This window comes from Zingiber officinale, chromosome 3A (genome assembly GCF_018446385.1).
Source record: "Zingiber officinale cultivar Zhangliang chromosome 3A, Zo_v1.1, whole genome shotgun sequence".
In the NCBI taxonomy this organism is placed as follows: domain Eukaryota; kingdom Viridiplantae; phylum Streptophyta; class Magnoliopsida; order Zingiberales; family Zingiberaceae; genus Zingiber; species Zingiber officinale.
In genome coordinates, this window is record NC_055990.1 from 84472291 (window position 1) to 84496795 (window position 24505).

Sequence of the window (24505 nt, forward strand, 5' to 3'; positions counted from 1 at the left end):
CTCCTTATGTAGGGAACCATGGTGACTTCAGGTCCAAGGACTAATAGTCATGCTAACAGCCACATGAGAAAGTATATGACACTCATATAACGATCCATGATATTTTATCATGGCGGGTCATTCAGTATACATTCTCCAATGCATACCCATGTGTCAACTTGATATCTCTATATCCATGACTTGTGAGATCAAGTCATCGAGTTAACCTACATGCTAGTCTCATCGCATTAATATTGTCCCTGAATGTTAATACTTGACTAGGAATGATTAAGAGTAGTGTTCCCTATATCATCTCACTATCGATTCAATCAATCGATTGATATAGGTAAGAACTTTCTACTCAAGGACGCTAATATACTTAGTTATTTGGCACCAATACAAGTATAATAACCAAAACAAATACCTTTATATACATAGGAATATGATACAATGAGTCCATACAACAATCATCATATGATTGGCTCTAGGGCTCTAACTAACTATTTAAAGGGATTTCTTCCCCTTTCCAAGGGGAGGAAGGTTCTCCCTTTAGGATATCCATCTTGGTGCCAATCTACATTCTTCCCAATCTCTATTCGAAGATCTAAGGCTATATTCATCACCTCATCGATTTCGAAAGTAAAGGATTAGATCCGAAGATCACTCAACGCAATCGGATAAGCTTTTTTTCCCTTCCACTTCTAGTTTAGATTGGATGCTTTCAATTCTTATGTCTTTAGGTTCTTCCCTTCATGCCATGGAGTAGATCTATTATTCTAGATTAAGGGAGTAATTGCAATGTGTATCGATGTAAGAACTCATGGATGTGTCAATTTCCTATCTATATGACCTTAACATGCCTTGTATTTATTTGATCTTATGTGAATGTATTGTGTTTAAACTTAATTCTCATGTTTGATTGAATGTTTGTGTAGAACTATTGATTCTATAGGGGGAATTCCCTTGATTGTATGACCGAGGAGCCCTAGTGATAGGGGTAACCCATTTTCAGACATCTAGGGCATTTCCTTCAAAGGAGAAGTAATTCCCCCCAAAGATGTAGGGAATTGGATGTAATTGTTATCTCTATCCCTATGGTTATTATAAGTATTATAGTGTTCTTGTGATATATGATTGAAGGGTCCTAGTGATAGGAGCGAAGCATTACCAGACTTCATAGAGATCATTTCTATTTAATAGCGTGGGATATATATCCAAATAGCATTTTGGCTTGACCACTGCAAGGAAGAGCCGGTAATGAATCTAGCTTCCTACAAGTGTATGGGAATTGAGGATGGGTAATTGGTGAACCATGATGCATTGATAAGCATCACAATGAAACCGAACCCCTAGAACATCTTCCAAATCAAGTCTTCCTCTCTCTTTCCTTTCCTCGATCTTATTTCTCTTTACTTAGCACAAAACTTTCAACCATCAATTGTTTAGCTAATTCACCGTGAAAAATCACTTGTGCTTATATCCAATCCCTGTGGGATCGACAATCTTTTATATTACTTACAATGTAGCCATGCACTTGAGGCAACATAATATAGTAGGCGACACTTCCTCCTCATTACGAGCAAACAACACTGCTCGATCTCAGCCGAGCCACATCATAGCTCTAGCAAACATCGTCACAGCCTAACCCAGTCATTATTGTTGTCTCGAGATGACCATCATCTGACTTCTGCCAAGAGCAACCTCATCTTTGTTGTGCCCTAGTGGTGTCATCAAGGGAAGAGAATTAGCTCTTTACCTCAGCTTCATTCAGTATTTTCATCGATAAGGAGCAGCTCCATCAAATTATCACTGAGACATAAGCATCCGGTCATTGTTTTGTTCAGCGGTATAGTTTTCCATTTGATGTTTCACTCTTGATTCCTTCTTTATGAGAGTTCATATTGTTGTTAATATCCTAGTTCCATTCCATTACTTAATTGGAGTTGAATGTTTCTTCCGATATGACTCAATTAATTTAGATCTGACACCCTAACCTTCGATTAAGGAGTGGAGTGGTTAGAGCTTAGTTAGGTGAGCTCAGATTTGAAAAAAAAAGCCTTATTTAGGTATATTTTTCTCCATAGTTCTTCTATGTTTAGTTGTATATGACATGGTCGAGGATGGGTGGAGAAATGGGGTTAAGGATAAATTTAGTATTTGATTATTCTATTAGTTGAATTAAAGAGGGTTTTTAAATCAGTTGAGGGATAGTTTTGTTACTCTACTTATGGTCAAACTTGGCTGTAATTTGTGTTCTATATTGTAGGATTTTGATTTGGGATAGTTGTCTTGACTTGAAGATTCATGTGGTAAAAGTCAGTGATTTCTTTATGACCTTACTATATGGAGTAGGTAAGAAACACTGACTTTATTCTTATTTAGTTTGAGTTTGATACTCATGAGCTTGACCTTGATAACCACCATTTTGATATGATATTTTGACTCCTACATCCATGATTTTTGATCTACTCGTGTGATAAATTCACATTTATATCATAGTTCATGAGTTATATTCATTTGTGGGTTTTAATGCAATTTATCTTTAATTTTCAATATTTGATGCTAACATTTGAATGTGGTGTTTGTAGACTAGATCAGACCAAAGTGAGCACCAATCTGGGTTTAAATGGGGAGATCAAGCTCAAGACCAATTTGGACTATCCATTTAAGATATGAGGAGATCTGAACCATCCAATAGAGATCAGGTCCATCCAACTTAAGGGATGGTAGATCACAGCCATTGATCAATATTTGGGACCTTTGGGTTGATGCAATTGACTCTAGGATTTTGATGTTTTGACAATATGTTTAATAGAGTCTAGTCAAGTCAAAGTTGACAAGCTAGCTAGCAAGGAAAGGATGAAAAGTCTATCGAGTGACTAGTCCTAACTATGGTTAGGCAAGAAATGTCCTAACTATGGTTAGGCAAGGGAAGTCCTAGTCGTGGCTAAGAAAGAAAAATCTTCATAGATCAGGGAAATCAGGTAGGATTCGGTAGGTCAAGAGACCCTGATATTGAATCCCTAGCAAGCCAATCCAATGCCAAGTCCTAGTGAGAGAAGTTAGGTGGTGAAAATCCTAGGGAAAGGTAATCCTAGGTCCCGGTGAGTGAAGTCGGATGGTGAAAATCCTAGGGGGAGGTAACCCAAGGTCTTGGTGAGTGAAACCAGGTGATGAAAACACTAGGCAGAGGTAACCTCAGGTAATGAGAAGTCTTGGAGAAGTGAACTCTAAACAAGGTTGATCAAAAGGTTTCCGAAGGACCGTAGGAGGTTAACCAGACTAGTAGATCTTCATAAATTTAAGTTTAGTTTTACCATAGTATTTTGCATTACTATTATTATTGTTGGCTAATCTAGTATTGTAGGAAAAGTCTTAGTGAATCAGGCGATCAGACACTGACCAAATGTTTGCCAGGTAGGTTGAGGTATTCAACTTTAGTAGAGCAATGAGGAGGTCATGTTCCAGGAAGGGACAAACACTAGGTCGCTGATCCAACTAAAGAAACTGAGAGGTTTCTAAATAGAGATTAAGATAGGTCTTACTATCTTTTCTTACTCATGCACCATTATACTACTGTGCTAAGTTTTTATTGTAGTAATATTTTTTATGTTGAACTAACTCTATTTGAAAAAACTGGAAGGATCAATCAACTGAACCCAAGGATCAATTAGTCTACCAAACCAAGCTAACATATTGTTGGGTGCAACTTTGAATACCATTCTATTTCCCCTATATAAAAATTTGTACAAAGACAGAACTTTTTCTAGCAACCCATATGTTCTTAAACTTGGATTGAAAATGAAACTTAACATTTTTACTCCAAGTTCAAACCATGTGTTCTTCATAAGTTAAACTTGGATTGGAAATGAAACTTAACATTTTTACTCAAAGTTCAACTCATGTGTTCTTCAGAAGTTAAACCATATTACAGAAGTTGATTAAATATCTATTTCAAGGATTGGCTTCCAAGTCGTTGGTGAGGTACTCGGCCTTCTTGGTTATGGGATCATCCACCACTTCCTAGACAAAGCCTTCAAAAAAAATTGAATATTTAAACTCCTCCCAGTAAACCCTAGGTTTAACTAAAGAGACCTCAATCGAAGCATAAGATCGAAACACAAAATCAAAGCACAAAATTGAAACACAAAATCGCAAGCCTCTTGTGTTGGTATTTCAGGATCCATACAAAGAAAAACTAAACTAGCTTCGCTGCTGAATAAAGAACTAGTTATACCTTTCTTCGTAGACAAAAACCTTTTGATCTTCTGTTGTATTTCTCTCCTCTTCTTGGACGTCGTGTCGGCGATGATCTACCAAGACGAAGACACCTGACCTTCTCCTTCTTTTCAAAGATTTCGGCCACCAAAGAATACTAAGTGAAGAGGCCTCCTCCTTCTTCTTCTTCTCCTCCAAGCAACCGGCCATAAGGTGAAGGTCCTTCTCCAAGTGTCGCCGACCCTTATGAAGAGGAAAGGGAAAAGAGGGAAGAGTCGACCACAAGAAATTAGAAGAGGAGCCTTGGTTGTGTTTAGAGAGCATCCTCTCCTCCTCTTTTATAATCTTTGCTAGCGGCTAATAAGAAAAGTTTTTAATAAAATTTCCTTTTATTTGCTATTGTAGATGTTACAAAAAAGGAAAGATTTTAACAAAATTAAAATCTCTCTTTTAAACCATTGTAAATAGCTATAAAAGGAAAGATTATAACAAAATTTTGTTTTAAACAAAATCTTCCTTTTATTCCTATAATGGTTGGTTACAAAAAAGGAAAGATTTTAACAAAATTAGAATCTCTCTTTTAACCATTGTAGATAACTACAAAAAAGGAAAGATTTTAACAAAATTAATATCTCTCTTTTAACCATTGTAGATAACTACAAAAAAGGAAATATTATAACAAAATGAAAATCTCTCTTTTAATCCATTGTAGAAAGTTATAAAAGGAAAGATTTTAACAAAAATTTCCTTTTCTCTTCTTGTATGGTTGGCCCCATGCTTGGGCATCAAGCATGGCTTGGCTGGCCCACATCTTGGGCACCAAGACGGCTTGGCCGCCCCCTTTCTCGGGCACCAAGCAAGGATGTGGTCGGGCCCTCATTTGGGTAGGAAGGAAATCAAAACGGGTGAACGTGAGGTTTTATAGAGGCTACAGCAGGGACTGGAGGAAGAATTGGTCTTGGCCTCTTGATGAACTTGAGCTTCCTGTGTTCGACCCGAATATCCAACCCAAGTTCATCAATAATAACTCATACGACTAAAGAGTTATTATTGAACTATCGCACCAATCCCATATTACACTATGGGCTCCTTCGTATCATGAGTGCATTAATCTCCCTGTGTTTAAGATATCGAATGCCCATTAATTAAATGAGTTACTAACAACTCACTTAATTAATATCTAGCTCCAAGAGTAGTACCACTCAACTCCATTGTCATGTCGGACTAAATCCACCTACAGAGTTTACATAACAATCCTTATGAGCTCTTCAAGGGGACATCATCAACCTAGATAACTAGGACACAGTTTCCTTCTATAATCAGCAACACACCATATAAATAATATTAGTTCCCAACTTATCAGGCCTATTGATTTAACGAATAAATCTCACCCATTGATAAATTAAAGAAATAAATACTAAGTATATCAGAGCCAAGTTGCGAAGCCTATTTTTATGTTTCAAATTTTACGATTTGTTTTTCATATTATGGATTTTCAAGTTAATCTGATACTAATTTAGTGGTATTAGAGCAGGTATACGATGTCTATTTGTATTTCATGCTCAGCATTTTTGAGTTAATCTGATACCAATTTTTGGTATTAGAGAAAGTTTCGTAATCTAGATTTTCGAGTTAATCTAATATCAATTTAGTGAAAAGCCGAAGGACCGTGTGCCACCCATGCCTGGTCGTACTCATAACCTCATTAGGTCTCCAAGTTGAATAGCCTCTGGCCCACAAAACAATGTAGGCAAGGGAAGTCAGCAAGATGGATCCGTATCTTCAGGAAACGAATTGGCTCTGAGGGCTGGGCACGATGGTTGCGGCCCCAAACTCGTCGGTTGTTGGTGGATTGCTCGAGCTACTCTTGTGGCGAGAGTGGGTCACCACGTGCTGGCATGGGGACGGACCGAGATTGGCTCCCCCTTTGAGGGACCTTCCTCGGGCGTCGAACAGTCATCTCAGAACTGGTACGGACAAGGGGAATCTAACTGTTTAATTAAAACAAAGCATTGTGATGGTCCTTGAGGATGCTCACGCAATGTGATTTCTGCCCAGTGCTCTGAATGTCAAAGTGAAGAAATTCAACCAAGCGCGGGTAAATGGTGGGAGTAACTATGACTCTCTTAAGGTAGCTAAATGCCTCATCATCTAATTAGTGATGCACATGAATGGTTTAACGAGATTCCCACTGTCCCTGTCTACTATCCGGTGAAACCACAGCCAAGGGAACAGGCTTGGCAGAATCAGTGGGGAAAGAAGACCCTGTTGAGCTTGACTCTAGTCCGACTTTATGAAATGACTTGAGAGGTGTAGGATAAGTGGGAGTCGGCTCACCGGTGAAATTGAAATACCACTACTTTTAACGTTATTTTACTTATTCCATGAGTCGAAAGTGGGGCACGACCCCTCCTTTTGGCTTCAAGACCCACCTCGCGGATCGATCTGGGTGGAAGAAATTGTCAGGTGGGGAGTTTGGCTGGGGCGGCACATCTGTTAAAAGATAACGCAGGTGTTCTTCTGAAAACTTAGAACAAAACTAGGACTTAAGTATCTGTTAATAGTTTAAATAAATCCCTATAAGACATGCATAGGCAGCCAGTATGAAAGCATCAAGATCAGTTTTGGCTTATTGAAATACTAATTTGGAGACTTTTTTTCTTTGTTTAGTGAATGTGTATGTTCATTTTTGCATCTACTAGTCTATAAGACATCTTAGGCGCTTGCAAATAAAGAAAAACCAACTTTCGAAAGTGGATCGATCACAATCTTATAGTTTATCTGGGAAATATATGTATGTATCATGACCTAAGATGTTCGTTCAGTTAAAACGGTGTGAGGGTCATTGAGAATCTAGTATCCTAACACAGGATGGGTCAACAAGTGAAGGCAGAACATCTGAGCCGAGTAGCGAATGCATAGTGTACCTATAACCCACAGAGTCATATTACGGTTGGAGATTTGTTATGATACTTGGATGAAGTGGTATATATGAGTATGTTTCTTGGTGGTTACCTTTGGATGAGGATCCCTAATTTGAGAAGTAAATTTGGGGACCAAATTTTTGTTAGTGGGGGAGAATGTAAAATATGACACCCAATTAATAATTAAATAATAAGGTTATTTGACAAATAATCTTATTAGAATTGTTTAAAATTTTTAGGTATTTTTAGAAATTTTTCTGGAATTAATCGGAGCTCCTACGATTTATTTAGTAGGGATGCACTTATGGGCTCGAGAAAAGCTTGTTTGAAAGACTCGAAAGTGGGAGTTGATTGAGGAATGGATCTAGCGTTTAATTGGGAAATTCCTATATTATAAAAGAAAATCTTCCCGTGCCCTAACTCCCCACACTACATCGAACTCCCTCGTCCCTAGTCTTCACCGCGCGAGTACCAGCCGACTCCCTCCTTCTTCCCTCTCCCTCACCAAAGCACCGCACAAGCCACCGGATCTCGCTTCCTCATGCGGGCACCAAGAATCTGTAGCCTCTTCCCCCTCACGCGAGCCACGACCGCCCCTTCGCGTCGACCTCCTGCAGCCACGGGTCATCGTGGGAGAAGAAGACACCCCATCTCCTCTTCCTCCCCAAGCCGCACACCACCCAATCTCCTCTTCTCTCCCGAGCCGCACCGCAGAGCTCTCCTTTTTTCCCTTCTTCATGGATCGTCACTGCCCGATCGCCGGCGTCGGGAGCCCTAGCTATTTTTGCGTCGTCTCTGCCCAACACCGATGGACACCTCTCGACGTCGTGCCGCTGTTGAGCAGTGACGTTGTTGTCGGGAGGAGGAGCATTGACAAAGGGTTTAGGCCAACCTTTTTTCCTTTGCTCGTGGAGTCGGGCAGAGTGGCGGATTTTGCATCTGAGGGGTCCATGATCTCCTCCTCTTCACTGATCTAGATAGGGCTCCTGGCAAAATCCTGTTACTGGCTGGAATACTCATAGGTAGAAAACCTAAAGATCAAGTGAAGGTAAGATTTTAGTTTGGGGAAATTATTGTTTGGTAATAAGGTTTGATTTCAGATATAAGGTGTTTATCATGGAATTGGGTTTAATGCTCGATTGTGAATAAGATGGTTATGTTATAGGGTACTGATTTGGAGATCAGCAACTCTATTTGACTACGTTTGATTTTGACAGCAAGTTCTCCGGTTGAATTGACGATGAAGTCTTTGGGTTTGGGTAAGTTTGAGTGATGATTTATGCATTGATCTAATGCAATTTGATTTTGGAAGAGTTATGGATATCTATTCAAATGTTGTTGTGATGAATTGTGGATGAGGTTAATTAATTCTTATTGAAATTAATTTAGTATGGTTGATTCATGCGAGGATAGATTTAATCATAGAATTAATTAGAGATGATAAGATGATTAATCCTAAGTTAATCAATAAGAGATTAATTAAGTTACTATGCCTAGTTGATTTAAGACATTGATTAAATAATGTGTTTATTTGGGTGAGTTTTGGAGATAAATCATGTATAAACCTAATATAATTAGGTTGTAATATGATTAAGGTTAATTGGGGGATTAATCCATAATCATGTTCTATTCGAATTACTCGAGTTAGGTGGGGAGTTATTTAGTTATTTACTTCATATGTAACTAGCTAAATACATTATGTGGCTGCAGAACTTGGATTCGAGATGGGCGTCTCGACGTAGGATTTCTGGATATGATCTTCTTTTAAGGCGGGAACTTCTTATGTTCATTCTGTAGTTCTTTGAACTTAGTGCATGAACTATTTTTGGATAAGGACTATTTTACCTTGACTCTACTCTTATTTTACTTGCGCTTGATACTTCCACATGATCTTTGAGATATTCGTTTTTATATCTATACAGTCTCTTGTTGTTGTCTATGATAAGTAGCAGATACTAGATACCATATTTGTATGCTTTGACTGTTGTTTATTTATGTACTATATTGAGCATGCTGGCTTCATGTAGCATACCTAATTTTTACTTAGGTATGAAGACTGTTGTTTGTTTATGTACCGTATTAAGCATGCTGGCTTCATGTAGCATACCTAATTTCTGCTTATATTTGTATGATGACTATTACATTTGGTGCATCATATCGTGGCATGCATGTCAACGACCAATTCTCCCTTATGGTCGAGTGAGTCATTGACCAGGGCCACATCCTCGGCCACTTTAGAGAGTGGTAGCTGGAGTTGATGTCGCTTATCCTGTTGTGCTTCCACTCGGTCACTCATAGGTAGTGATAACTGGAGTTGCGAGCAACACCCCGTCGTAGATGTAGCTAGTTAGCTACTATGCAACTGTCTCCTCGGCCACTCGAGAGAGTGGTAGCTGGAGTGATGTAGAGTCTGTCACTGACCCGGCCTCTCGAACATACAGGGGTCATGGTGTAGAGAGGTGGGCTGGAGTGACCATCCGTGCATATGTTGTTATTATACTTACTTTGGTTGTTGATGTTTACATATGTTATTATTGCTTACTATTGTTGCTCACTTATGCTGCTATGCTTGCTTATGTTGAGATATACCCTCGTTGTAGGTGTTTAGTTCTTGGTTTACTTATTGGAAGTTTGTATATACCTTGCATATTTCCTCTATAGTTATGAGCAGTACTGTAGCAGATTAGTACTGCTTCTGACCTTCTATTACTAGCCTAGGATACGGTTTTAGGTATGAGCATTTATTATGGTTTTGTTTTAGTATCTGCTATTTCCCTTATGAGACTGTATTCATTTTTAGACATTCTCTATTTGTTTATTATGTTCATGCACTATCTTTCCTTAGCCGCTGAGTCCCTGTACTCACCACCTCGCAAACTAGTTTTCTTTCGCCAGGTAGCAGTAGATGATTCATGGATGTTTAGATAGATGTCGGCTGCCAGTCCTGGGTCCTACGTTATATCGGTTTTATTTCCGCTTTACTTGTATTTTTAGTATACAACGATTTTAGTATTGCATGAATTGGTCTATGTTTAGAGTTTGATTCGTGGTGTTTTTCTTTCGTGATCTTGTGGTTGTGTAAGCCTAATTAGCTTGTAAACTTTAGTTGTAGATTGCGGGGTTTCTTTTCGATTTTCCACTGTGTTTTTGATAAAGTCGTGTGGGCTAAAATTAACTGCGTGGTTGTTTTATTCATTTATGTCTAGCGGGGTAGGCTGCGTATATTAACTGCATGGTTATGTTGTTTCTATTTTAAATATGTTCCAACTGTATAGGCTGATGAATATGTTATTATGTTGTGTGTGTTTGTATCTATTGCTTCATATTGACACCGGTATAGGGGATATGTTGTCGGATTTTTGCTGGCAGGGACTTCTCTAGGGCGTGACAAAGTATATGTGCTTGTTATTATATCGGGATTAAGAGTACGCATATCCATAATAACAGAGGTTATGTTCTTTTATGTAGTCAGTATAAAAAGAAACAACCTCAAATGGTCATTCTCAATACACACATAGTGTACTAGTGTAATTTTATAGTCAAGATAAACTAATACCAAATTACACTACAACCATTCCAATGATTTGTCTCAATCTATCTTGGTTGTGCGCTACTATTTATAATTTATATGCAACTGATAACATGATCTTCTATGTGACACCACACACCATGTTATCTACAATATAAATTAAATGGACAACTGCATTTTACTAAATGCAGACATTTGACCAATGTGATTCTCATTTCAAAATAAATGTTTATACAGAAAGATAGACTTTTAGTATACATCCTAACACATATCACAGAGTTCAGATCATGGAGAGCAGACTTAGAAATTAGGCAGATCGGTTGACCGAACCTAGGAATCGTTCGACTGAACCTAATTTTGTAACACACAGTGGCAGATTTAAATCTCAACGAAGAAGCAAAATAAGTGGATCGATCAATCGATCATGGTTATTGTTTGACCAAACATTTAATGGCATTAATGACATGAAGATCAGATCATGGTGAAGAAGGAAAGCTGATTTATTAGTTGACCGATAGGGAGATCGAATGTCTTTTAGACTGAACAAAGTTTATAAAAAGACCTTGAGATCTGAGCCAAAAAAATAACTTTTACTGTACAATGCTCTACTCATGCTTGTATTGTTCAACGCCTTAAATTACAAGTGCAAGCTACTATGACAAGAAGTGCCGATGAGCTTAATCTTTTACTCTTTGTTGGTATAATTTACATTTCAATTTGCATTGCTTACAAAAAAGAATATAGTAGTATGTTACTCTCATTCTTTTCATTGTATGATTTTTTTATTTCCTAATGTTTCAGAAAGAGTAATCATAGTAAATTTCCCAATGGTACGATCAAGGATCATGGGTTTTGGAGTAGGAGTCGACATAGGCTCCGGACCAAGTAACCGAACGAGTCACATGATTTTATGTTTTTCTATTCTGCTGCTTACTTTGATAAAAGATAAAGTTTTTTAAAATGAATGATATTCCCTCCCCCCCCCCCCCCCCTCTATCATTTCTTTTAGATCCTTCACTTTGATCTAGATCTGAAATGATCCAATCGTTGATCAAGATTTGGAGAGTTATTGGACGTCCGTTCAGATCTGAGATCAGTTTAAAAGGAGAAGCTACAATGTCATCGTGTTTCTGTTCCCTATCGCGATCACCTTTATTATTCACTAGCTTCTTACACCTCCACTCCTTTGCTCGTGATCTCGGTGCCTCCTTCCATCTCACTAGCAATTCCACCACCATCGAATCAATGAAGGTCAAGGAGTTTCCCTTTCTCTGATGATCCATCATCCTCCCTCTTTCATCATTCATTTACGAATCCAATCTCTTATTACTCGATTGCACATCACCGCCAACCACTTTCCATCCACGATAGGTATCATAGTGAAGTCAAGGGTTTCCATTCCTCCGGTCATGATCCATCCATCAATAATCTACGATGCCACTTCCATCTCCACCAAGGATAACCCATCTGCATCCATCCACTAGTGCCATGGATTGAGTTGGGCTTTCCTATCGCCGATACTTCTCCTTTGGATTTGGGGTTTCCCTTCTCAGATTATCCCTCTGGCCACCTCATCTTCTTCTCTAGCTAGCCTTCAACTGTAGTACCTTTCAATCTTGGATTTGGTTCCAGCAGCTCTTCCACATATCCGGACGACAACTCCATCTCTTCTTCTTCATCTAGATCACAAGTTTGGTTTGGTTTTTTGATGTGTTGAGTTAGATCTAATTTCTTGTTGATTGATCTTTTATTGATTTGTTATGTTGAGAATGTAATGGATTTTGTTCTCTTGTTTAAGATTGCATGTATTAGGGTTAATTTGATTTATGCCTGCAACTTGTTCATTGAAATATTTCTTCTACTTATATTATTTAGTTTTGCAATTCCATTTGTTTAGTTATTTGCAATATCATTCTTATTCAATTGTAGGTTAGTTATGTTTTTCAACTAGAAGATATTGTAATGTAGCTTAGTTTTAATTTCATCATCATGAGTAGATTATGTATATGTTACTTTATGCTATCATAGATTAGATTAGTTTATCTTTATCTTTACTATCATTAGCTTAGGATCTTAAACCCAAACCCCATGTTCAAATAAAATTGCATCCTATGATTTATCATACATTGTCTACATTCCATGTGAGAGATCACCCGAGTCATCTCTATACTACATTATTTTAGAGAGGTTTGGTACTTAATTTTGAATTGAAATCATCAATAGTATTACATATGAGTGGTTATACATTTGTGCATCGTTGTTGGTGAATGTAGCCATGTTTGATAATCTAGAGATTGTTCTTTTGATATAATATGCTAGTTTTCAGTGTAAAAATAGATAATTTCTTTGACCATGAATCCATATTATCAGCATTTTGAAGGTAGCCTGGGCAACCTCGATACTACCTTCTTGAACCTTGTTATTATCAACCTCAGACTCATAATTATCAGCTGGAACCTCAATCTCCTATGGAGTAGCAAATAGGTATAAGTCATTTTCAAATACCTATAATTCTAATTAGATGGATAATTCACATTTCAGGTATGAGGGAGCACAATGCTAGTTCACTGAGTCATATCTAGTATATCTGAGCTCATGGGGATTTCAAGATGATCCTATGCTTACATGGCCACATTTAGTCCAACATATCGATCTAGTTCCTCAGTCAATAAGAATTTCAAGATTTGAAGGAGTTAATGTAGCAGATGTAGCAATAATAAGAGGACTATATCCAGTCTCAACAATGAAATGAAGCATCACTACAAAATTGTCAGATGTATCTAGATCAAATTGCAGCATCCATCAGCCAACGACAAGCCCAATTATCTAGTGAAAAGATGGATTATAGAGCTTGTGACAATCCTGATTCTAATCCTAAAGCTCTACAAGACTCCTCTAGTCTTTTATATTGTGATGATATAGTTGTTGTTGGCCCTAACTCTACTGATATTGTTGTTGCAGATATTGTTAATGATGTAGGTGTTATTGATGATGATGTAGAGATAACTGAGTCTAATTATGCATTTGTTGATGAGGAGAGTGTTGGGACTTATGTTGTGGAGGCAAAATCCCAAGAATCACCTCCTTTGGTTGTAGAACAGCCAGAGCCAAAACCCTAATAGGAAGTCACATACACTATTCTAGAACCACTATGTATCATTTAACATTACAAGGTTAGTATTTCTATTGTTTTTTTAGAAAATTCCATGAAGGTACCTATTATTGATTTCATTGGATGTTGTTGGTGCGGGAAGCATTCGACGATAGAACCTTAGTTTTGATAATGGCAAAGGATTCAAAGTTAAGGTTAATTGTTATCTAATGTGCTTAAATAAGATTGCAGGAAAGTCCTAACTGCGATTAGGCAGGTGAAAACCCCTAGGGGGTGGTAACCCTAGGTCCTAGGGGATGGTAACCTTAGGTTGAGAAAAACCCTAAGGGGCGGCAACCTTAGGTCCTAGGGGGCGGTAACCCTAGGTGGAGGAAAACCCTAAAAGGGGGGGGGGGTAATCTTAGGTCTTAGGGGGTGGTAACCCTAGGCAGAAAGACCAGTCGGTCTGGAGAACCGAACTGGCATCTGGTAACTCTCCTGAGTGGAGTAGGTGAGGACGCGTTCCCCGTAGAGGGAACAATAGGCGTCGAGTCGACCTAGGATTTTCGGTCGGAAATATGAAGTCAGACCCGGACAGTTCGGAGATTGTCATTTACTGTCTTTACTATATTTTATTTGTGCTAATATTTGTCTTGCAGGGTAGGTTATTGTTTTGGAGCTAACACATCTTGCAAGTACAAAAAACCAAAGTTAAGCCTCGGATGAACAGTGTCCGAGGCGCCTCCATGGATCTTCGAGGCACCTCGGGAGCAAGTCGAAGTCAGCTATCCAGATGAGCTGGAGGCGCCTCAGATGTAGCTGGAGGCGCCTCGGACCAAGGCTTGAAGGCGCCTTGAAGATGCTTGGAGGCGCCTTAAAGCAGATAATTGCGACCAGTTCTGTGCTGATCCACGCGTGCAACTTGCCAGCTTGGAGGCACCTCAGACAGGCTTGGAGGCACCTCCAGCACTATATAAAAGAGGGGTTCGAGCAGCAGCTTACAACCACAACTCACGAGCCATCTTCTTGAGACAAATTGCTAACGAGACGATCCGACAAAGCTGCGACTTGATGCTGACGACCCGGAGACTTAATATTATTACTTTCCTTCTGTCATTGGTATAAGTTTACTATTTTCCTTGTACTTAACTTGTAATTCATTTTCGATATTATAATTGTTACCCATCGAAAGTGATCAACGATCGCGGGCCTTGGAGTAGGAGTCGCTCAAGGCTCCGAACCAAGTAAATCACTTGTGTTCGCGTGTGTTGTTTATTTTATTTCCGCTACGTTATTACTTGAGTTTTGCGATTCTGAAACGAGTGAAAGCCACGAGCGCTATTCAACACCCCCCCCCTCTAGCGCTTTCGATCCAACAATTTTTATCAGAGCGGGGTCACTTCGATTTGGTGCAACCATCAATCAAGCAATATTTTCGTGGTATTTTCAGTTTTACGGAGTCAATTAGAATTAGCTTCATAGCTAAATTCTAATTATTTTTCCTTCGAATCAGTTTTAACTCGAAGTCGATGCAACACCACTCGAGTTTGTTATTTTAATTAAACTTATTCCCGCACTACTATTCCAAAACCTAGTCTTGGGATAGATTTTTCTGTGTGTGTGTGCAGATTTGTTAAATGGCACTTCAAGAAGGTTATAGCACCGCTCAACCACCGCTCTTCACCGGAGACGATTTCGGGTACTGGAAGGGCAGGATGGAGGCGTACTTGCAAACCCAGTTCATAGTCTGGATGATCACCAAGACAGGACTTGAACTCCCACTAGACGGCTCAGGCAAATTAGTGTCATACCAGAACTATGACGCATCCTTAATAAAGAAAGTTGAGGTGAACGCAAAGGCTACCTACATAATCCAGTGTGGACTGACCAAGGAGGAACTCAATAGAGTTGGACAATTCTCCAGCACAAAAGAGCTATGGGAGAAGCTGATCGAACTCCACGAGTGTAACGCCTGCCCCTCCACTACTACTAAAGAAGTGACGGGGTTACTTACTTAAAACATACATACATGTATATGTATATGAACTCATGGCAGCGGAAGTGGGTTGTCTAAAATTTAATTTCATCATATGCATATGGACTAAACATGACATGTGAACCATATAATCATATCACATAGTAAACATGCTTAACATACTAATCCTTCAAACATAACATGTAACTTGATTTATCATCAACTAATTAAAACATGATTCACGATATCATAAGCATACCAACATGAAACAATAAAACATAAGAGCATAATCTATCCATGCTAGTTCAAGTAGTTATCAAGCATATGGTTAAACATGGTTCACATAAAAGGTCAAGGCATAAATATAAGTTTTGAAACACAAAGGGATCTATTCCACCATGCCACTTCCACACACATTTTTTCCCTTCCTGCTGCTCCTCTTAATTTAGTCATTCCTTCCCTTTTTCTGCAGTACAAGGAAACATAAAACTATAAGCACATAGGCTTAGTAAGTCCCTTTCCTACTCACAAAACCACGAATCATGCATAATCCATAAAGTAGTAAAATGTTCATTTGGCAAATCATAACATAACATGTGAAAATATCAGCCTAAAGTCATATCATAGCATGTGGGAGCATAAACATACAATCATAACATAGCATGTGAGAACATAAACATAAAATCATATCATATCATATGAAAGCATATCATGAAATCATATCATATCATATGAAAGCATATCATGAAATCATATCATATCATGTGAGGGCATAATGATCATATATATATCATAGACATATTTTCAAGAGCATCTTAAATAAGCATAAAGAAAACCATATAACATGAACTTGTAGATGCAAGATGTTCTTTTGAAAACATTTATTATGAAATGAATATATGCAAGATGTCCTTTTGAAAACATATATCATATACATACTTAAACATAATCTCAACATGAGGGTCTGACTTATAACACATACATACATGAATGCGCGCATCCTAAGTAGATCCAAGGTAGCTAATCTTGAACCTACTAGGAACTAGGCCCGTTTCATAGACCATCAACCTAGGGGCAACTTAGGAGCTCATCCCTTTTACTAGGCACGTTTCATAAACCATCAACCTAGGAGTGCTTATGGAGCCCACCCTTGGTACAAGTCATACAAAAGTAAAATAGCATATCATGTTTCTTATCATACATATCATGTTCTTGTCATATCATGGCATATCATGTTTTTCTCATATTACGAAGAGTGCTCTTAATCACAACTTAAGGGAAACATCTCTTAGGATTTTCATTTTACATAAGCCTTTCATAAACATATCATGTAACATAGCATGTTTTTGTCATATCATGAAATATAGCATGTTCTTAGCATATCATGAAGCATAGCATGTTCTTATCATATCATGAAGCATAGCATGTTCTTATCATATCTTGAAGCATAGCATGTTCTTGTCATGTACAGCATATCATTCTTATGCATAGTTGAGGGTTTTGAACTTTCTACAAGTCCTAGTCATACTTGGTCGAAACTTGCAAGGGTAATGGTCTTGGTTCTTAAGAAACTTTAAACAAGGAAAACATCATATTAGTATCACATGGTACTTATCATAACATAGGGGACCTTTAGTAACCATAAACCCTAGTTTTCTTGGTTTGGCCGAGACCAACATATCATGGTTCTAGGTTTCTTTTTCTTTTTTAGAAACATAAGCATGAAGAATTTAAACTAAAGTCATATAGGAGCTCATACATCATAAGGAATCATGAACAGGCATAGTTGGTTCCAAAAGTTTTCTCTAACCCTTTTATCTCCTCTTGGCCGAAACCTAAAGGAGGTGGTTCTAAACTTTTTTAAGCAACATGTAGCATGAAACTTTTACAACATTCATAGCATAGGACGAGAGGTTCTTAGTAAGCATAATTAGGTTTCTAACCCTAATATTCAACCTTGGCTGAATCCTATATGAATGTGTTCTAGGTTTCTTTTAACAACTTGAAGCATGCAACTTTAACTACAAACATAGCATAGGAAAAGATTCATAGTAAGCATAATTAGGTTTCTAACCCTAATGTTCATCCTTGGCCGAACCCTATAAGCATGTGTTCTAGGTTTTCTTTAACAACTTGAAGCATGAAACTCTTACAACATACATAGCATAGGAAGAGATTCATTGTAATCATAATTAGGTTTCTAACCCTAATGTTCATCCTTGGTTGAACCCTATAAGCATGTGTTCTAGGTTTTCTTTAACAACTTGAAGCATGAAACTCTTACAACATACATAGCATAGGAAAAGATTCATAGTAAGCATAATTAGGTTTCTAACCCTAATGTTCATCCTTGGCCGAACCCTATAAGCATGTGCTCTAGGTTTTCATTAACAACTTGAAGCATGAAACTTTTAAACATATATAGCATAGGAAAAGATTCATAGTGAGCATAATTAGGTTTCTAACCCTAATGTTCATCCTTGGCCGAACCATATAAGCATGTGTTCTAGATTTCTTTTAACAACTTGAAGCATAAAACTTTTAACGAATATCATTCAATGGGTTACTTATCATGAGGAATCATAAACAAGCTTAGTTGAGTTTTTAAACTTCCTCTAATGCCTTTGTTTCTTACTTGGCTGAAACTCTAAAAAAATGGATCTATCCTTTTATGCAACCTAAATATGAGAACTTTAAGCTATCATCATGTAGTGAGCTATAAACCATAATGGATCATAAACAAGCATAGTTTACATTTTAAACTTTCTCTAAACATCTTTATCTTCTCATGGCCAAAACTTAAAAGAGTGGGGTTCTAAGTTTTAAACAACATGAAGCCATAAAACTTTTTAACAACCATAGATAACCAAGAACTAATAGATGGCATGTTTCCAACTTTACTTATCATGGCCGAACCCTACAAGGTAACTTCCTAGGTTTTTTTCCAAATCATTTTTTTGTAGCATAGAAAACATAGGAGTTACTTGTACTGCAGGTGAGGGGAGATACTTACTTCCTCTCGCTTGATTTACTAGAAGAAGTAACCTTACTTGTGAAGCTTTCCTAGAGAGAAATCCTTTTGGTTGGGTTTCGGCATGGTGAGGAGAGGGAGGCATGATTTCGGTGGAGAGAAGGAGGAGGAAGAAGAGGGAAGAAGAGAAAATGAATTTTTCCATTCTCTTTCTCCTTTTATTCCAAATGAAAGGAAGAAGAAAATATGAGCTTTTCCTTCCCTTTTCTTTTACTCATCCTAAATGAAGGGAGAAAGCAAAACCCTCTTTCCATTGGAAGAAGAAGAAGAAAACTTGAACTTCTCCTTCTTAGTGAAGAGAGCCTTCACTTTCCTTACCTTTAACTATCTTGTCCCTTTCCTTTCTAACAGCACACCCCTGCTGGGGCTACTGGTTATGACATTCATGCATCTAACAAGAGGTCCAAGGTTTAAACCTTGGTCATGCCTCTTTTTGGTTCTATTTTTCTTTTATTTTTGGAAGTATTCACATAAGGCTTATTCTAATCATGCAACAATTATCATTAAATAACTTAGGGATCCTATGGGTGTTACAGTCTCCCATACCTCATAAAAGTTCATCCTCGAACTTAAAATAGCTCTGGGTACTTTTGTTTCATACTTAGGACTTCCTGCTGAGTGCATCGGCCACTTTGTTCGCCTTTCCCGGATGGTAGAAAATCTCGCAGTCATAGTCCTTGACTAGTTCGAGCCATCTGCATTGTCTCATGTTTAGGTCCTTCTGTGTGAAGAAATATTTCAGACTTTGGTGGTCTGTATAAATCCTACACTGAGCTCCATATAGATAATGCCTCCATATTTTGAGAACAAAGACCACAGCTGCTAGCTCCAGATCGTGAGTGGGATAATTTCTTTCATGTTCCTTTAGTTGCCTTGAGGCATAGGCAATGACCTTGCCGTTATGCATGAGTACAACTCCAAGTCCTAATCTAGAAGCGTCACTGTACATATCGAACCCTTCGTTACCTTCTGGAAGAGTGAGAATTGGAGCACTGGTCAGTCTCCTTTTCAATTTTGTGAAACTCTTCTCGCAAGCATCTATCCATTCATACTTCTTGTTCTTCCTGGTGAGAGTTGTCATAGGGGCTGCAATTCGGGAGAAACCCTCTATGAACTTCAGGTAATACCCTGCTAGCCCGAGAAAACTTCTGATCTCACTAGCATTCTTTGGCCTGTTCTAGTTACTCACAGCTTCAATTTTGATTGGGTCTACCATCACTCCGTCCTTGGAGATAACATGACCCAAAAATGATACTCGATCTAGCAAGAACTCGCTTTTGGAAAATTTCACATACAGCTGCTTCTCCTGATGAATCCGCAAAACTATATTCAGGTGTTTGTCATGCTCTGCTTGGGTTCTTGAATAGATGAGGATATTGTCGATGAAGACGATCACAAATTTGTCAAGAAATGCTGAGAATACCCGATTCATCAGGTCCATAATCAAAGCAGGAGCATTCATCACTCCGAAGGGCATTACTATGAACTCAAAATGTCCGTATCTTGTTCGGAAAGTCGTCTTCAGTATATCATCCTATTTCACTTTTACTTGATGATAGCCAGACCTTATGTCAATCATAGAGAAGATGGTGGCACCCTTTAACTAGTCAAACAGGTCATCAATCCGTGGTAGAGGGTGTCGGTTCTTGATCGTCACTTTGTTTAGCGCTCGGTAGTCTATGCACATTCGCATAGACCTATCTTTCTTTTTTCACAAACAGTACCAGAGCTCCCTATGGAGAGTGACTAGGGCAGATAAGTCCCTTGTCGAGTAACTCCCGTAGCTGTTCCTGAAGTTCCTTCAATTCAGCTGGCGCCATACGATATGGTGCTTTAGAGATTAGTTTAGTACCAGGAATCACTTCGATCTCAAATTCAATTTCTCTATCGAGGGCCAACCCTGGTAGTTCATCGGGGAATACTTCTGGGTAGATGCATACAATTCTGACATCTTCCAGCTTCTGATCCTCCGCTTGGCTTGTATCAACCACATGTGCCAGAAACCCAGTGCATCCGCTGTCTAACATCTTCTGTGCTTTTAAGGCTGATAAGAATTTCTTAGTCTCTTTCCTTGGCTCCCCGATAAATTCAAATATCGACTCTACTTCTGGCCGAAAAATCACTTTTCTCTTACGGCACTCTATCGAAGCACCGTACTTGCTCAGGAAATCCATGCCCAATATGATATCATAATCCTGCATGTCAAGCACTATCAGATTACAGTAGAGTTCTCTGTCTATGATTCTGATGGGTGCGGCTCACAGCATATGAGTGGATGGCATCACCTCTCCCGATGGTAGGGTCGTTAAGAACTTCAATCTAAGGCTTGGGGTGGCATGTCTATCTTTCTTGTGAACAGTGTAGTGACGAACGACTGTGTTACCCCAGTATCAAATAATACAGTAGCATGCTGACTGGAAATAAATATCTGACCTGTGACAATGGTAGAAGCATTCGCCACATCTTCCTTGGTGAGGGAGAAGATCCTGGCATTCGTCGTAACTGGCGGAGCTTCCAGTCTCCCTTGGCTTATCAAAGTCCCTTCTATAGCAGCGTGCATTTGGTGTAGCTGTGGGGGAGAACCTCTATTCTGGGCATACTATTGAGGAGGTGTCTGAATCTGGGTAGGACTGTTTCTGGCCATATGTCCTTCCAATCCACAGTTGTAGCACCTATTTATTCCTATACGGCATATTCCTGGATGTTTCTTCCCACATGTGGTACATTGAGAGAACGTAGGTTGCTTGCTTGCTGGACCACCCTTAGTGTCGTTCCATTGCTTTCTCTTGCCACTGTGGTTTCCTTTCCAGCTGGTTCTGGTGGTTTGAGGTTTTTGGCCTCCAGGCTGGACTTGACTCTTGCCCGCGTTCAGTGCCTTCAGATAGTGTTCGTTGATCAGGGCACTGCTGATTAGCTCTTTGGCAGTCTGCAGTCTATTAACTCCGTCGACCACATTCAGAGCTATCTCGGGTCTGAGAATCTTCAGCATAAGTCTGACCCTTTCTCTTTCTGTGTTAACCAACTATGGGCATAGGCGCGCTAGACGGTTGAATCTCTTCACAGCTTCATTAACTGGTAGGTCACCTTGCCGAAACTCGGTGAACTCATCGTAGTGCTTGTTTATCACTCGCGTGTGAAAGAATTCTTCGAAGAATTCAGTCTCGAAGTTCATCCATCTCATATGATTTACTTGTCTCTTTGCTTTAACTCTATCCCACCATATTCTGGCATCGCCCGTAAGGCAGAACGATGCACACCTGACTTTCTCATGTTCAGGCCAGTCTAATAGCTCTACTATGCTCTCCACAGTCTTGAACCTGGCTTTGGCATCCCATGGTTCACAGTTACCAGAGAAAACTTCCGGCTTCAGCCTCTACCACTGAATCAGGTATGCCTCTTGTCGAACCTGTGGGGCTGGGCCTACCGGTGGTACAGGTGCCGGTGGTACTGGTACAGCTGTAGGTATAACTGGTATCACGTTCTGGTTCCCTTGTGGGGTGGCAGGATTCCCCTGCTGATTCATCAGAGTATTTATCACTTGCTATTGTTATGTCACCTGACGCTGAAGTTTAGTGACTACATGCATCAGATCAGGTGGAGGTACTGTCTCATCGACTCTAGTATTGCGTCTTCTAACCATGCTTATCTTCATAAATGAGAACAAGGCTAGCATAAGTTATTATTATTCCTAACCTACCATCATGCATACTTAGACTAAAACTGTAACTTATCATAATTAAAAAAAAAGTGGACATGCATACTTAAATTAAAGCATTCCTTATCATACAAAAAAAAAAAATAGAGTAGGCATAGGAATTCTTACTTGGAGCGGCAGGATGTAGGCTTGATGTGTGTGTGTAGTGGAAAGGCTGACCTGCTCTGATACCAATCTATAACGCCCTCCCCTCCACAACTACTAAAGAAGGGACGGGGTTACTTGCTTAAAACATACATACATGTATATGCATATAAACTCATGGCAGCGGAAGTAGGTTGTCTAAAATTTAATTTGATCATATGCATATGGACTAAACATGACATGTGAACCATATAATCATATCACATAGTAAACATGCTTAACATACTAATCCTTCAAACATAACATGTAACTTGATTTCTCATCAACTACTTAAAACATGATTCATGATATCATGAGCATACCAACATGAAACAATAAAACATAAGAGCATAATCTATCCATGCTAGTTCAAGTAGTTATCAAGCATATGGTTAAATAGGGTTCACATAAAAGGTCAAGACATAAATATAAGTTTTGAAACACAAAGGGATCTATTCCACCATGCCACTTCCACACACATTCTTGCCCTTCCTGCTGCTCCTCTTAATTTAGCCATTCCTTTCCTTTTTCTGCAGTAAAAGGAAACATAAAACTATAGGCACATAGGCTTAGTAAGTCCCTTTCTTACTCACAAAACCATGAATCATGTATAATCCTTAAAGTAGTAACATGTTCATTTGGCAAATCATAACATAACATGTGAAAACATAAGCCTAAAGTCAAATCATAGCATGTGGGAGCATAAACATACAATCATAACATAGCATGTGAGAACATAAACATAAAATCATATCATATCATATGAGAGCATATCATGAAATCATATCATATCATGTGAGGGCATAATGATCATATAAATATCATAGACATATTTTCAAGAGCATCTTAAATAAGCATAGAGGAAACCATATAACATGAACTTGTAGATGCAAGATGTTCTTTTGAAAACATGTATCATGAAATGAATATATGCAAGATGTCCTTTTGAAAACATATATCATATACATACTTAAACATAATCTCAACATGAGGGTCCGACTTGTACCACATACATACATGAATGCACGCATCCTAAGTAGATCCAAGGTAGCTAATCTTGAACCTACTAGGAACTAGGCCGTTTCATAGATTATCGACCTAGGGGCAACTTAGGAGCCCATCCCTTTTACAAGGCCCGTTTCATAGACCATCGACCTAGGGGCGCTTATGGAGCCCACCCTTGGTACAAGCCATACAAAAGTAAAATAGCATATCATGTTTCTTATCATACATATCATGTTCTTGTCATATCATGGCATATCATGTTCTTGTCATATCATGAAAAGTGCTCTTAATCCCAACTTAAGGAAAGCATCTCTTAGGCTTTTCATCTTACATAAGCCTTTCATAAACATATCATGTTCTTGTCATATCATGTAACATAGCATGTTCTTGTCATATCATGAAACATAGCATGTTCTTAGCATATCATGAAGCATAGCATGTTCTTATTATATCATGAAGCATAGCATGTTCTTATCATATCTTGAAGCATAGCATGTTCTTGTCATGTAAAGCATATCATTCTCATGCATAGTTAAGGGTTTTGAACTTTCTACAAGCCCTAGTCATACTTGGCCGAAACTTGCAAGGGTAATGGTCTTGGTTCTTAAGCAACTTTAAACAAGGAAAACATCATATTAGTATCACATGGTGCTTATCATAACATAGGGGACCTTTAGCAACCATAAACCCTAGTTTTCATCGTTTGGCCAAACCAACATATCATGGTTCTAGGTTTTTTTTTTTAGCAACATAAGCATGAAGAATTTAAACTAACATCATATAGGAGCTCATACATCATAAGGAATCATGAACAAGCATAGTTGGTTCCAAAAGTTTTCTCTAACCCTTTTATCTCCTCTTGGCCGAAACCTAAAGGAGGTGGTTCTAAACTTTTTTAAGCAACATGTAGCATGA